The following is a 13,963-nucleotide window of genomic DNA, read 5'->3' as shown; positions in this document are numbered from 1 at the left end:
CACATATAACCGCGTTCTGGGGTATTGTGACGGCCCTGCCCCCTCTATCTTCACTGTTGGCTTGCCAGCAGCCTGAGTGAGTAGGGCGGAGTGGAGCAGGCCGTTAGACCAACTGGGTGCAGCTGGGTGAGGTGGTTTGGGAGCTCTCCCGCCCATATATGAATCACTCTCTCTCCTCCTTCGAGCCTGTCCTGTGGGGCCTAACCCTTTTGTTCAGTTCCCTTTACACACTCACTTGCTCACATCTCATACTTGTTTGCTTCTGATTATCCATATTCTTTAATTAATTCAGATCAATAAATATAATTAAAAAGTCTGACTTGTGTGTGGACTCCCTCTTTTGCCATGTGTTTTCCTTAGTACATGACAGTATCTTCTACCACAGGGGTATAATCTGGGGTAGAAGAAGAAAGTTGCATAGTGTAGCTTTAAGCGTTTAATTCATAATATGTTTTCGTAAAATGTAATGCAGTGAGAGTCAGCGGCTGGCAAAAAACAGATACTCCAAAGATGTAGGCCTACATAAGTACATAAGTAAATGTACTTAGTTACTGTCCACCATTGTCTGGAAGCAGACAGATATTTGTGGGTTGTTTTTATGAGGTGGAAGAAGGACCAATGTTTCATTTCTTGATCAGAGTGTGAAAGGGGGGCTGATAGTTATTACTGTAAGTGTCACAGTAAGCTACCATGCAGGTGACACATGATTCGTCTGCAGGCGACAGAGCTGGGATTGGCCCGATGTAAGCGAGGATTAGACAGCTTCACGCCTTAGACGTGTACGTACATCAAACTGTCTGTTACAAACTCACCAAAAACCACGTCCAGTCAGTCTCTGAGGCAGCCAATTATGTGGACATGTTCGGTCATGTGCCAATGGATGGCAACAGGAATCGTGCTACTTTCAATTTGTATTTGGGGAAATTAACCACTTAGATTTCATATTTCCTCCTACGACGTTGTCGTGCGAAAATAGCTGATATACAAGCTCAACACGTTGCATTGAGAGCATGTCTTTTTGCAATTGTTTTATATTTTTGAAACATTTCGCCTATAATCTTCTTCAATATGACAAATAGGGATGCCAGGGTTCATTTCATTCACTTTTTCTTTATTACATTTTTAAAATGTGATATTATTATTACATATATCAGTCTACATATCAGTCTACATTTACCAAAAGGAAAAATGCATGTATTTAATCATTCAGACATATTATTATGTTTACAAACATAACCAGTGTAATTTTTGGTGTTGTATTGTTTTTTCTTTGCCTGACTGACGTGACATAGACATGATAAAGCAATTATTCTGCTTGGTTTATTGATGCTTGTCTCGTCAGAATAGAGTATAGGGCCACAGACAGTAAGGTTGATGAAGAGCGCTCTTTTCTCCCTGTCAGGTCCATAGATTTCTAACAAGCTGCGGCTGCTGTGATTTGATTGGCCCGTATATGATACCCAACCAGGGAGCGGTAAAGATGTGAAGGGCATCCAGTGGTGTAATTAGATGTTTATTCCTTCAGCATATAAAAGGCCTTTTAGTAACACTTTATCTGTTTAGAGACAGTTTAGTAACACTTTATCTGTTTAGAGACAGGGAGGCAGAGGCTCAGGAGGTGGAGAGGGATCCTGGTAGGGATGGGATGATATGAAAACTTCATGTCATGATTATTGTGGAGAAAAGAATAAAACCTGCACACTCATGCTCCAGTATACTTTATTGACAAGGCATACTATGCCTAAACCTAACCTTAACCTTAACCCTAACCTCACAAAAACCAATGCCTAAATTTAACCTAAAACCCTAATCTTAACCCCTAAACATAACCACAAATTAAATGCTTGGTTGGTGCCTTGCATGGTTTTCCTGTGCCGTCGATGGGCGAATGTAAATGCACATTGTAAGGGGCTTTATAAATGCACCATTCATTATTTACTGTTGTGGCGATATTGGAATGTCAGATATTGATCTATCATTTCATGATTGTATGCATATTATGAGCTTCCATCTGCTCCATACCCACTGATGTGAGTAGCCAGAAGTTTTCCTCCTTTGATAACGAGATAGTATAAACAAAGTCTGGTTTGACCTGGCCAGGGAGGTATGACACCTCCTTTGTGTGAATTACTGCCTATTATTGCTTCCTCTTTAAGAAGGGCGACATTGTAACATGAAGGGACTTCTGGTTGAGAGTTCTTTGGAGAGAGGATGGGACATACCAAAGCCTATACCGCTTGTGCTATAACCACGCCCGGCTTCTGTGATGAAAGCGGAACTGCCTCTCGCCTACAACAACTGGGGAATTTCTTTTGGGCCACTAAAGTAAAGTTTTTGACCGTGATGGAGGCGCCACCAGAGGCACCGCCGAGCGAGCTAAAGCAAAGTTCGCTTGAGCCGACTCAGCGCCACCAAGTTACGTACTGATAGGGACAGAATCGTAAATCATGTTTTGCCGTGAGCGTTTGCCCCAAACTGCCACTCAAAGTGGCTACTGGCCAATCACAGCGCGTCCTTGCACAAGTGGTATATAGGCTTTGGGATGACGCAGAGAGGACATTGGGAGAAGCACAGAGAGAGGAGGGAGCTCGGGGTTCAGGCCCCTCTAGGCTTGGTAAAACAGGACAGAAAAGGGAAAGTGTGTTTGATGCTGCCAGATTCCACAAATAAACGTAATTCTCATCAGCTTCATTCTGAATGGACAATATATTCTTCCCATCACATTACCCTTTAATAAGTCATGAGCTGGTGTGTGTGTGTGTGTGTGTGTGTGTGCTGTGTGTGTGTGTGTGTGTGTGTGTGTGTGTGTGTGTGTGTGTGTGTGTGTGTGTGTGTGTGTGTGTGTGTGTGTGTGTGTGTGTGTGTGTGTGTGTGTGTGTGTGTGTGTGTGTGTGTGTGTGTGTGTGTGTGTGTGTGTGTGTGGTGTGTGTGTGTGTGCGTGTGTGTGTAAAGCACTTACAGCGTGTGGGACAGGGTTTCTTCAAACGCATGAAGGAAGCGTGAGTGAGAACAAACAGAGAAACAGGCCTACGGCGTGGCTCAGGGCAGAGTAGTGGGAGACGACAGTTCAATTTCAGGATTGTGGTGACAAACACAGGCTTTATTAGTCACTATATGTTAATTATCTAAAAGTCTATATTAATCTCAAAGGTAATCTATAGGGCAAGTAAAAGTACTGCCTGCATCAAATGCATAATAATATCAAAGCTCCGATGGATCTGAAACACATGGAGAAAATTCTAAACTATTCAAAACTGTTCAAACACTTTCAAGATTTTGTATATCAGCTATTTTTGAGAACTACTGTTCTTAACCACTCCTAAGAGTTTTCTGAAGAACGTATATAGCTAAACTATAGCTAAAATCTAAAATGACACCAGGTTTTAATAGATCCTGGCTGATGCCATATTTTTGGGTCCGATGGAGTCCTAAACCACGATTACCGATATTTTCGATTTGATTCAAGTTTCTATTTAAGAACAATTGTTTCTGATGACCATGCAGTCTTATGTAAAGGTTTAAATGTCATTTAGATAGCATGTTTTTAGACAGATGCCAGGTCCATTTGTCGACCTGGCATCCTATAGTTTGAATAGTTTCAATGTACAGATTTTTTTAAAGGATTATATTATACTGTTTAGACTGATGCTAGGTTACTGGTTTACCTATGACCCTAGAATACTGAGACACTACACTGTCTCCATGCATTTGATGTATGTGTTGTTTACCTTGCTTACTGTAAATTGCTCTGGATTAAGATGAACAACTAAATGCCTAAATTGTAAATTGAAAGTAAAACATTGTTTTGCTCAATGTATTTTCATTAAGCTTTCAAAGTACACAATATAGAAATACATAACTACATACCACAGACTAAGACACAGCAGATCAAAACAATGTTTTAAATAGACTACATAATAGCCCAGTCAAAATTCAGCAAAACAGACAAAAGATGATCAAAGCTAAAATAAAATAAAAAAGACAGACAAGCCCAGGTTACCCACGGTACAAGACATCCAACACCTTTTGATCAAGTTGATAATGCAATACCTGAAATTCAAGAGTAAGAGGCATAGTTAGTTGATCCACGTATAGAGAAAAGGCTGCCACACTGCAGAAAACGTATCAGTACATCCCCTCGGTCAGGGGGACTCGGGAGGGCCATCATAAGACCAGGGCAAGTTGTGTTAGGTTAGGTTTGGTTAGGCAGCTGAGGTGAAAGACAGCGGGTGGAGGTAGGGGGAAGCTCACCTGTCACACCTGTCCTAGTTTGGCAGGGGGAGCATTTGTTCCATTTTGGATTTTTTGTTTTGCTCTATTTAAAAAAACAAAAACAAAAACTAAAATTTTAGGGTAAAGCGTCCTGCTTTACCCGTGGCAGGGGTAAATGTGATCTTGGGTAATGGTTTTGCTGGTGCATGTGTGTGGGCGGATGTACCACCACCTGTAGTGGATTCAGTGCCGTTGGTAAGAAGTCAGTCATCCTGATGAAGGTGAAACTGAATTTCCTGAAGTGTTCACAGCTTGTGGCCGCGTTTAAAGCGAGACGTATAGCTGCGCATGTTAAAACTTGTCACACATGCCAGTTAACAAGTAAACAAAATCAGATCCTCAAACCTGCTCCTCTGTCGCCTATTCCAGCAATTAGTCAACCTTTTGAACATTTGATCGTTGACTGTGTGGGCCCACTCCCTCGCTCGAAACCCGGGGCCGTATATCTTCTCACTGTAATTGTGTGTTCAATTGTGTTCATTTGGTCTGACGAATGTCAAAAGGCATTTGAATCTATCAAAGCTCTGTTGTGTACTGCTCCTGTAGGCGCACCTGTCTCACCTGTCCTAGTTTGGCAGTGTCAGAGGGGGAGCATTTGTTCCATTTTAGAATTTTTGTTTTGCTCTCTTTAAAAAAAGAAAACCAAAAACTAAAGGTAGGTGTATTTGTAAAAAAAAATAAAAACCTACATGGTATATTTGTAAAAGGTCTCATGTCTTTTTTTTCTCTTGACCAGTTTGAAACATCTGATATTGAGGATTTTGTGAAGACTCCATGTGAGAAAACTTTAGATAGTTTTACTGAGGAGCAGCTGCTTAGAGTAGTAGCAGATCACTATAAACTAGAAATCACAGACAGAAGGTTGAAGGAGACGGTAAAGTCCATTTTGAAAGCTAGCTTGAAGGACATGGGGATTCTAGAGGAGTCTCCTGTAACTGAGGAAAAGTCAGCTGAAGTGGTAGGTCAGTCTGAACTGCCCACTAGTCTGTTTTTCACATTTGAACAACAGAAAGAGTTGCTCATGCTGCAAACAGAGCAGGAAAGGCTGAAGTCAGAGGAGAAGAGACTGCAATCAGAGGAGAACAATCATCTGTTAGAGAAGGAGTTACAAGTGGAGAGGTTGCGAATAGAGCAGTCTAGACTGGAGATTGAACGGACTAAACTTGAGCTTATAAAAGAAGGTAAACTCACAGCTGAGGAGGCTGGGGTGTCCAGTAGTAGGTCATCGGCCTTGGGGTCTCAAGCTCAAGATTTTGACATTTTCAGGAATTTGCGCCTGGTGCCCAAATGTTGTGAAAAAGACCCTGAAACCTTCTTTTCTATGTTTGAACGAGTAGCCGAGGTGCGTAAATGGCCAGAGTCTGCCAGCACGTTAATGCTGCAATGTGTGTTAACGGGCAGGGCGCAGGAGGCCTAATAGGCCTATTCATGTCTTAGGCCTGCTGACAGGTAGAAGTATCCTGTTGTTAAGGCAGCAGTATTAAAAGCCTTTGAACTTGTTCCAGAAGCCTATCGCAAACGTTTTCGCACATGGCGAAAAATGAAAAACAAGACTCATCTAGAGTTTGCACGCGATTTGTCATGTTGTTTTGCTCGCTGTTGTGCCGCTGCACTGGATGTTAAGGACTTTGAAGGGTTATGTCACCTTATAGTCCTCAACAATTCAAAAACACTTTGCCTGAACATAATATTATTGCCAATTACATCCGTGATCGGAAAGTTGAAACTGCTGCAGGTGCTTTGGCAGATGAATGTGTTGACACACAAGCGCTCTTATGGGGAGCGGCGCTCCTTTGGCCAGCTGCACGGTGGTGATGGTGCACGTGTCAAAATGGGCTTTCCTGGTAGGCATGGCGGTGGCACCAGAGGCGAAAACTGAATATGGCACGCGTGAGGAGAAGATATGTAATTTTTGTCATAAGAAGGCCATTGGAAAACTGACTGCTACGCTCTAAAAGCAAAGACTAAGTCTACCTCTCACCCTGCAAAAGGTGCGGCTGTGGCTGTGCCTGCGCCAAGCTTGGGGGAGGTACAGGTTAAAGGGTCATGTCAGAATCTTTTTGTCAGTGAAGGATTTGTGTCACTTGTAGGAAGTAATGTCAAGGTGCCAGTAAGAATACTGTGTGACACAGCAGCGTTTGATACGTTTATTGAGGCGTCAGTGTTACCATTTACTAGAGAGAGAGTACTATAGGGTCCTCTATTCCAGTGTTGGGGATGGGTTTAACTCTCCTCCATGTTCCTGTTCACAACGTCATGCTGTATTCCAATTTCTTCCAGGGTCTGCCAGGCGTGGCTGTGCGGCATTTGAATCTATCAAAGCTCTGTTGTGTACTGCTCCTGCCGTTGCAGCGCCGCGTTTCGACCGCACATTCACTCTGCAGGTGGATGGTTTTATTACAGACAGACGACTTGGGCATTGACAAACCAGTTTTCCACTTTTCAAGAAAGTTTAACTCCTACCAGTTGAATTATTCCACCATAGAAAAGGAGGCCTTATAGCTTTAATATGGGCGTTGAAACATTTTGATGTCTATGTAGTGTCTGGGGTCTACACTGACCATAATCCACTAACCTTTTTGAATACATTGCAATGTCCCAATCAGAGGTTAATTCACTGGTCCCTAATGTTCCAGTCGTATCGGCTGGAAATTAAATACATTAAAGGGGTAGAAAATGTTGTAGCAGATGCCCTTTCCAAGGTGCCTTAAATTGTAGGCAATATGTGACCTGTTTTTTTTCCCCATCTACTGGTCCTCCTTTTCTGTCTGCTCCTGCCTCCTGTTCCTCTGCTCTTACAGTAGATGCTCCAGGAATCCATGGTAATCTTGGTTGCTGAGGGGAGGGCCGGGTGTGCTGGTTGTGGACAGGACTGGTTGGACCGGAATTTATTTGGGGGCAAGTGGTGTTTATATTCACAAATATTTTGTTTCATTATTGATATATGTACATTTTGGGTTTTTTGATGATTGGTTTCAAGTTGGTATATTATACTTAAGTTGGTATTAGTTGGACTGTCTCGGTCCCTTATGGGCCCTCATTTTGAAGGGGGAGGGTGTCACAGCCCCTTTAGCCTGGCCTGCAGGGCCTGTGTTGTCTGTGTTTAGTGTACTCCCCTGTGTGTGTGTGTGTGTGTGTGTGTGTGTGTGTGTGTGTGTGTGTGTGTGTGTGTGTGTGTGTGTGTGTCTCCCACAGAGCCTATAGGCGTCGGCCAACTTGGGTGCACTCAATTAGGTGCACATTGGGAGCACCTGATCAATGCTCCCTGGAGCCCTATAAAAGAGTGGGTGCCATCTATTTCATGTGTCCCTCTCCAGATTACAGCACCCTTTTGTTTGTGTCCTTGATGCTTGAGTCTACACACTCTGCAACACTGCAATTTAACATGGCCCCACAGGCCGGGTTGTGACAGTGTGTATCAAATCTTTCGACTGTTAAACCTATCATATACTGTATGAATATACTTCAAATATGGAAGACCATAATGTTGACAAACTCGGGCACCAAAACACATGGAAAAGGCCGGCAAGGTTATAGGGGCTTGCTTACATCAGTCACCAGTAGAATCGACTGCGGGAAAGGTCTTGGACAGCCTAACCTTAGACATGTGCAAACGATGAACAATCTTAAACTCAAGGCTGTGCCTCGCACAAATACAGTTTAAATACAGTATGTCAGTCCATTGTTCTTCTGTAATGGCTGTGTTTAAGTCCCTTCCCCAATTTCCTTTTATTATTGACAGTGAAGTTACCTCCGTATCAAAAGTAGCTGTGTAAAGCCTTGAAATAATAGGCTCTATTCACAGCAGCCATATTATGAAGACATTCACAGGTGTTGTCAATGATACTAATGAAGGCTCTGTTCCATTCTGGTCAAGTCAGGGTGCTGATATTGTTGCATGTTGGCCCACTGGAAACACTCTGCTACACCAGTGGGTCTACAGTTGGGGTCCAGGGACCCTCATGGGCTTCCAAATAGTTTATGGGTGTGTAACTCTGAGAGTGTACAAATGGAACCTACGGGTCCATTTGGTTCCATTTGTACACTCTCAGAGTTATGGGGGTCGTGGAAACCACTGTGCTACACTAAATGGAACAGAGCCTTCATTAGTATCATTGGTAACACCTGGGAAGGAAGTGATAATATGGCTGCTGTGCATAGAGCCTATTCCCTTCTCTCTAGGCTTGAGATCCAGGATGAAATCAAGAGAAGTCTTTGTTGGCATGGATCGAAACTGCGTGAATTACAAAATGTCTTATCTGTAAATAGCGAATAGCCGTGTTCCCAAGGCAAACTCTTTACTAACTTGTTCAAATGACATGAAAATACTTGCTAATATTTGAATATGTCCTTATTAGACCACTGAGTGAAAGAGTTATCCATTAAGGAGGCCGGGAACAGATGGTTGGCTGTAAATGGGGCAAAAATAAAAATCATCTTTATTCAACCACTTAAAGCTGCAATACCTATGTAGCTTTCCTGTTCTGCCCCGGATTTGAACCCCGGCCCCCTGCTTAAGTGCTGACATTTTTTGCCATTGAGCTAATAGAGCCTGCCCGCTTGCTCAGGGGATACATTTAATTCAGGTCAAACCAGAAACGGGATGGTGTCAAAGGTCATGTCTCACCTAGACCATGGCTTCCCAAACTTTTCAGCCCGCGACCCCAAAATAATGCGGCCATTGACTCGCAACCCCACCTAACCCTGGAGGTAATTTATGCACATAAACTTGCACGTTTGGTGCACATTTGTAATGTATTAAAATGTACTATTTGTAATCATTTTTACATTGTATTTCATCCATTCTGTTGAATAAAAAATAAAAATAAATGTTTTTTCTTTTTTAATGACCCAAAATAATTTCGCGACCCCGTCAGTTGAGGTCGCGACCCCAACTTTGGGAACCCCTGACCTAGACTATCTAAATATCTCAATAGAAGAGCAGGGAAACTAAATACAACCACCCCAATTGTAGAAGTTATATTGTATTAACATAAAATTACATTTTATTCATTAAAAAAAGTTATATAGTGCCGCTTTAAGCTCTCTAAAAGCAAAAGAAAAATAGATGATCTACAAGCTCACAATGTGTCACAACATGACCCGTTGAGCTTTTAGGTTGGCTATTTTTGATACATTTTTTTAAACTTTTGAAAATGTTTAAGAAAAAAATGTAATGTGTATAATGACATGCCCGGATGCCATGTTGAAAGTGGTTAAAAACTGGGACATGTCAGCATAACTGCCAATACCGATGTCGCCCAAAAAGTCAAGTAATGAACGATATATCGGACCAAACTGAGATCTCGGTCTGTCTCTAGTATTTAATAACGTGTTTAGTCTTTCATTCATCATAATCTTTTATGAAGAAGGCCGATCCACACCTCAAAGGTTGGTGACAGGTCAAAAAAATCATATATTCAGAAGGGGATCTGACATCAAAGAAAAGGACCCGCACACTGTCAGGAACTTACAAAAAAAAGTAGCTCTTTATTCAACATTTCGGCCGTTAGACCTTCATCAGGTCAGACAATCTAGTCTATTGTCTGTCCTGATGAAGGTCTAACATCGAATAAAGAGCAACATTATCTGGGTGATTTTTTTTATCACCATCAGAGATCCCCTTCTGAATTCATCATAATGTAAAATGATTTTATACCAAACATCGGCAGTAAGAAGAAGTGCTTTACTAGAATCACATCCAATGCACGCTGTCCCTCCCACTTGCCACAAAGAAGGCCCAATTGACTGCGATCACTTAGTGTGCAATATGATTTATTGATTGTATACACAGTTCCCAAGACGGACACATCAAGCGATCAATTTGTGGGATCTGGGGGAGGCGTTTGACTGTTACTGTGGATGACAAGTGAAACAGCCAGTGTGAGGGAAATGGAGCCGCAGCGATGGACTGAACAACACCATGAAGACAAAGATGAAATGGCGTACCAGGGGCCACCAGGGGCTACATGCGCAAATCGGTGTTGTGTCTGACATGTTGAAAATCTCCATATATGTGCATATGACCTGGTTTCTGTTGTGTCTGACATCAGTTCATGTTGAATGGTATCTGTTGCGTCTGACATCGGTGCATGTTCATCTCCATATATGTGCATTTGACTCCATATGCATTTGACCGGGCCCGCGGTTACGGTTTCGGTTGTGTCTGACATCAGTGGTGACGGGGGCCAATGGGCATTTAACTCCATACTGTATATGTGTGGTGGTCCACCAACCGCACGACCGCACCACCCATTAGGACATTTTAAAATAGGATTCACATAAGACTGTAAACGACACTGGACTATGAGTCATTATCAGAGTGCATCATAGGAGATCTCCAGAGCACACTCCATCATGGTTGTCGGGCTGTTAGGTAAATTTCTGTTCAGAGAGAGAGAGAGAGAGGGGGGGAGGAGAGGAGGAGGGGGGAGAGAGGGGAGAAGGAGAGAGAGGGAGGGGAGAAGAGGAGAGTAGAGTAGGAAAGAAAGAATGAACTGGTTTTTGAGGTGTGATGACAACACAAAAAGATCAAAGTGAGAAAGAGGGAAGACACCGTCAGCAAGAAATGTAGCCAGTGACAAGAAACAACGTTAAACGAAGCTAATAAAATGCACCGGCAGCTAAAGATAGAACAGAGAGAGAGAGAGAGAGAGAGAGAGAGAGAGAGAGAGAGAGAGAGAGAGAGAGAGAGAGAGAGAGAGAGAGAGAGAGAGAGAGAGAGAGAGAGAGAGAGAGAGAGAGAGAGAGAACACCGGAAACAAGAGAGGCCAATGATGTAATTTACAGCAATCCAGCTCCGCCCAGTTGATGCTCGTCCAATCAGGGCAGCTGCGTCAGAGGGAGGAAGGGGCCGGTCCATTTAGACCACTGGTTCTAAACGTCGGGTCCGGGGACCACCAAGGGGGTCGAAATGGACCCTTAACGGGTCATTTTGGTTCCATTTGTACGCTCTCATCGTTAAACTAACACTGATAATTTTACAGTGTAGAATTATCTTATCAAATGGGGGTCCGTAGCCTAATGCATATCAAACTGGGGGATCCTAATAAAAAAAAGAGAACCATTGAACTGAACTATACTGGAACTCAGCATTTATTTGACTCAGTGAAAGGAATACTTCACCCAAAACATTACTTATTTTCTATCAATTACTGACCCCATGAAGCCTTGAATTCATGGAGATTTTTAGTTTTTGTCGCATTCCTGAGCCAATAATCCAATATTTGACTAATTGAAGTTAATAGGAAATCAATATTAACAAGAGCAAAACTATATTTACTTTTTTATAGTTTTGCATTGGTCTCCTGCCACCTCCTAAAAGCCTATATTGGATTATTGGCTCAGGAATGCAACGAAAACGAATCTCCATGAATTGAAGGCTTCGTGAGGTGAATAATAGATCAACATTTCCTTTAAGAGACCCATAAAGGTCCGTTTGGACCCCTGGTGTGGCCCCGGACCAGACGTTTGAGAAACAGTGCATTAGACTAAGTGGGCCCCATACTCCTTAGGACAGAGAGAGTGAGAGAGAGAGAGAAGGAAAGGGAAGGTAGGGGGGTAGATGGATTGTAGGGCCAGACATTTATTGTGTCTCTCTCCATTAGCTCAAATGAGAGATGGGCTTCTTGGACGTAATGTCCCCACCCCACCCCCGGAGAACTGGCTCGGCATGGAGACGCCCTTGGGCCCGTCCTTTGCTTTGGTGGGCTCGACTCATTTAGAAATATATACAGCCATCATCTCCTTCTCTAAAACAGTAGCACATACATGGGGTTCCACTTTAAAACAAACACACACACGCACACACGCACGCACGCACGCACGCACGTACAGACACGCACACACACATGCACACGTGCGCGCGCACACACACACACGTGCGCGCGCGCACACACACACACACACACACACACACACACACACACACACGCACACACACACGCACACACACACGCGCGCACACACGCGCACACACACGCACACGCACACGCACATGCACACGCACACACAAACACAAACACAAACACAAACAATGAAATCTCCATATATTCAAGGCTTCGTGAGGTGAGTACAGTAATTGATAGGAAATCAATTACTCACCCCAAAAATGAAGTATTCCTTTAAGCCAGATCTATACTTGCCCAAAATTATCCAGATTAAAAAGCTCACAGTGTGTCCCATACGTGATGCGTTGTGAGCGTGCGTATATATGCTATTCTCAGTGCACGACTCCGATGTATGACTGAGCATAAATTAGGCATTACTGTCTGTGTCCCTCCTACTCTGTCTCTATCTGCTTCCCTGCAGTTTGTCTCGAAAGAAGATAAAATTTTGTGTGACGAGGGAGAGACTGTCCATTCTACTTACTGCATATATATATACAAATGTATCTGTATACATGTTTTTACCTTATTGCACACTATAAATCTAGACACTAAAGCTATGCCCACCCCCCTACCTCCACTGCTGTTAAAGTGGTTCCTCCTTTATCTCATTATATTCTCCTTATTAGTGCTCATTTTAATTGCATTACATTTTTATTTTATTATCATTTTGTTGCTTGTATGGAAAGTACTGGTTCACTATCGGACATTTATCTCACCCTCTGAATTCAGGTAATTCTATGAATACTCAATTTGATGGTGTTCATTAGATTCGTATTACATCATCGAAATTATCTTTTATAGCCACTCAATTTAGTGCTTAGTAAAATGCCAAAATGTACACGTTGTAAACGTAAAAAAATAAAAGGATTTGCACTCAACAGTACACTCAACTCACTCACTCACTCACACACACACACACACACACACACAAACACGCACGCACGCACGCACGCACGCACGCACGCACGCACGCACACACGCACACACACACACACACACACACACACACACACACACACACACACACACACACACACACAGGCTCTCTTCAGGCCCCAAGGCAGTACTTTATTAATGCCGGTGATTGAAGACTGGAACATAAATTGCAGTAGGAGTTATTACAGCTACAGCGGCTATTAGCTACAACTCCACAACACACTACAGAGTGAGCAGATACAGTAGAGCTGACATCATTACCGTACCCCTGTGAACCAGGCTCTTGTTTCACTCTCACTTTGTTTACAGTAACTGAGAACATCAGGGATGATTTTATATAATGTTACCAATGAATGTGTACTATCTAAAAATCTTTGTGCCACCATGATGATTTGTACATTTTGGGATGGAGGTTCTTCGATTGGCCTGCTGGGAGTGTGCACGCAAAGTTCTACGCCGATCGGTCCAACACACAGACACACAGACTCACAGGGGTGATAACATAATCTCGGCCCCTGCTGTTCCAGTCTGGCAGAGGTAAGACACTATAGTTTTGAATGAATACATGGGAATTTAATGATTTCATGAACCAGAGCCAGATATAGAAAGTAAAGTATGTATTCTTGGAAACAAATTCTCATAATAATGAATGGTTGGACCAGAAAAAAATGTGGTAGCCTACTTGTTTGGCATTAAGAGTGCGCAGTGTGTGCGTGCGTCACGGTGCGCGAGACAGAGAGATGTTATCGACTGTTTGTGGAGTGTTTTTCCTGCACCTGTCTCGAGTCTCAGACTTGACATCAGCTCAAGCTAGATTTCCCAGAATGCATTGCAGCCAGAGGGCTGATATTTCACAGCGCACAGGA

The sequence above is a fragment of the Gymnoscopelus microlampas genome (genome assembly GCF_963454915.1).
Source record: "Gymnoscopelus microlampas genome assembly, chromosome: 17".
In the NCBI taxonomy this organism is placed as follows: domain Eukaryota; kingdom Metazoa; phylum Chordata; class Actinopteri; order Myctophiformes; family Myctophidae; genus Gymnoscopelus; species Gymnoscopelus microlampas.
This window is presented reverse-complemented; position numbering follows the sequence as displayed.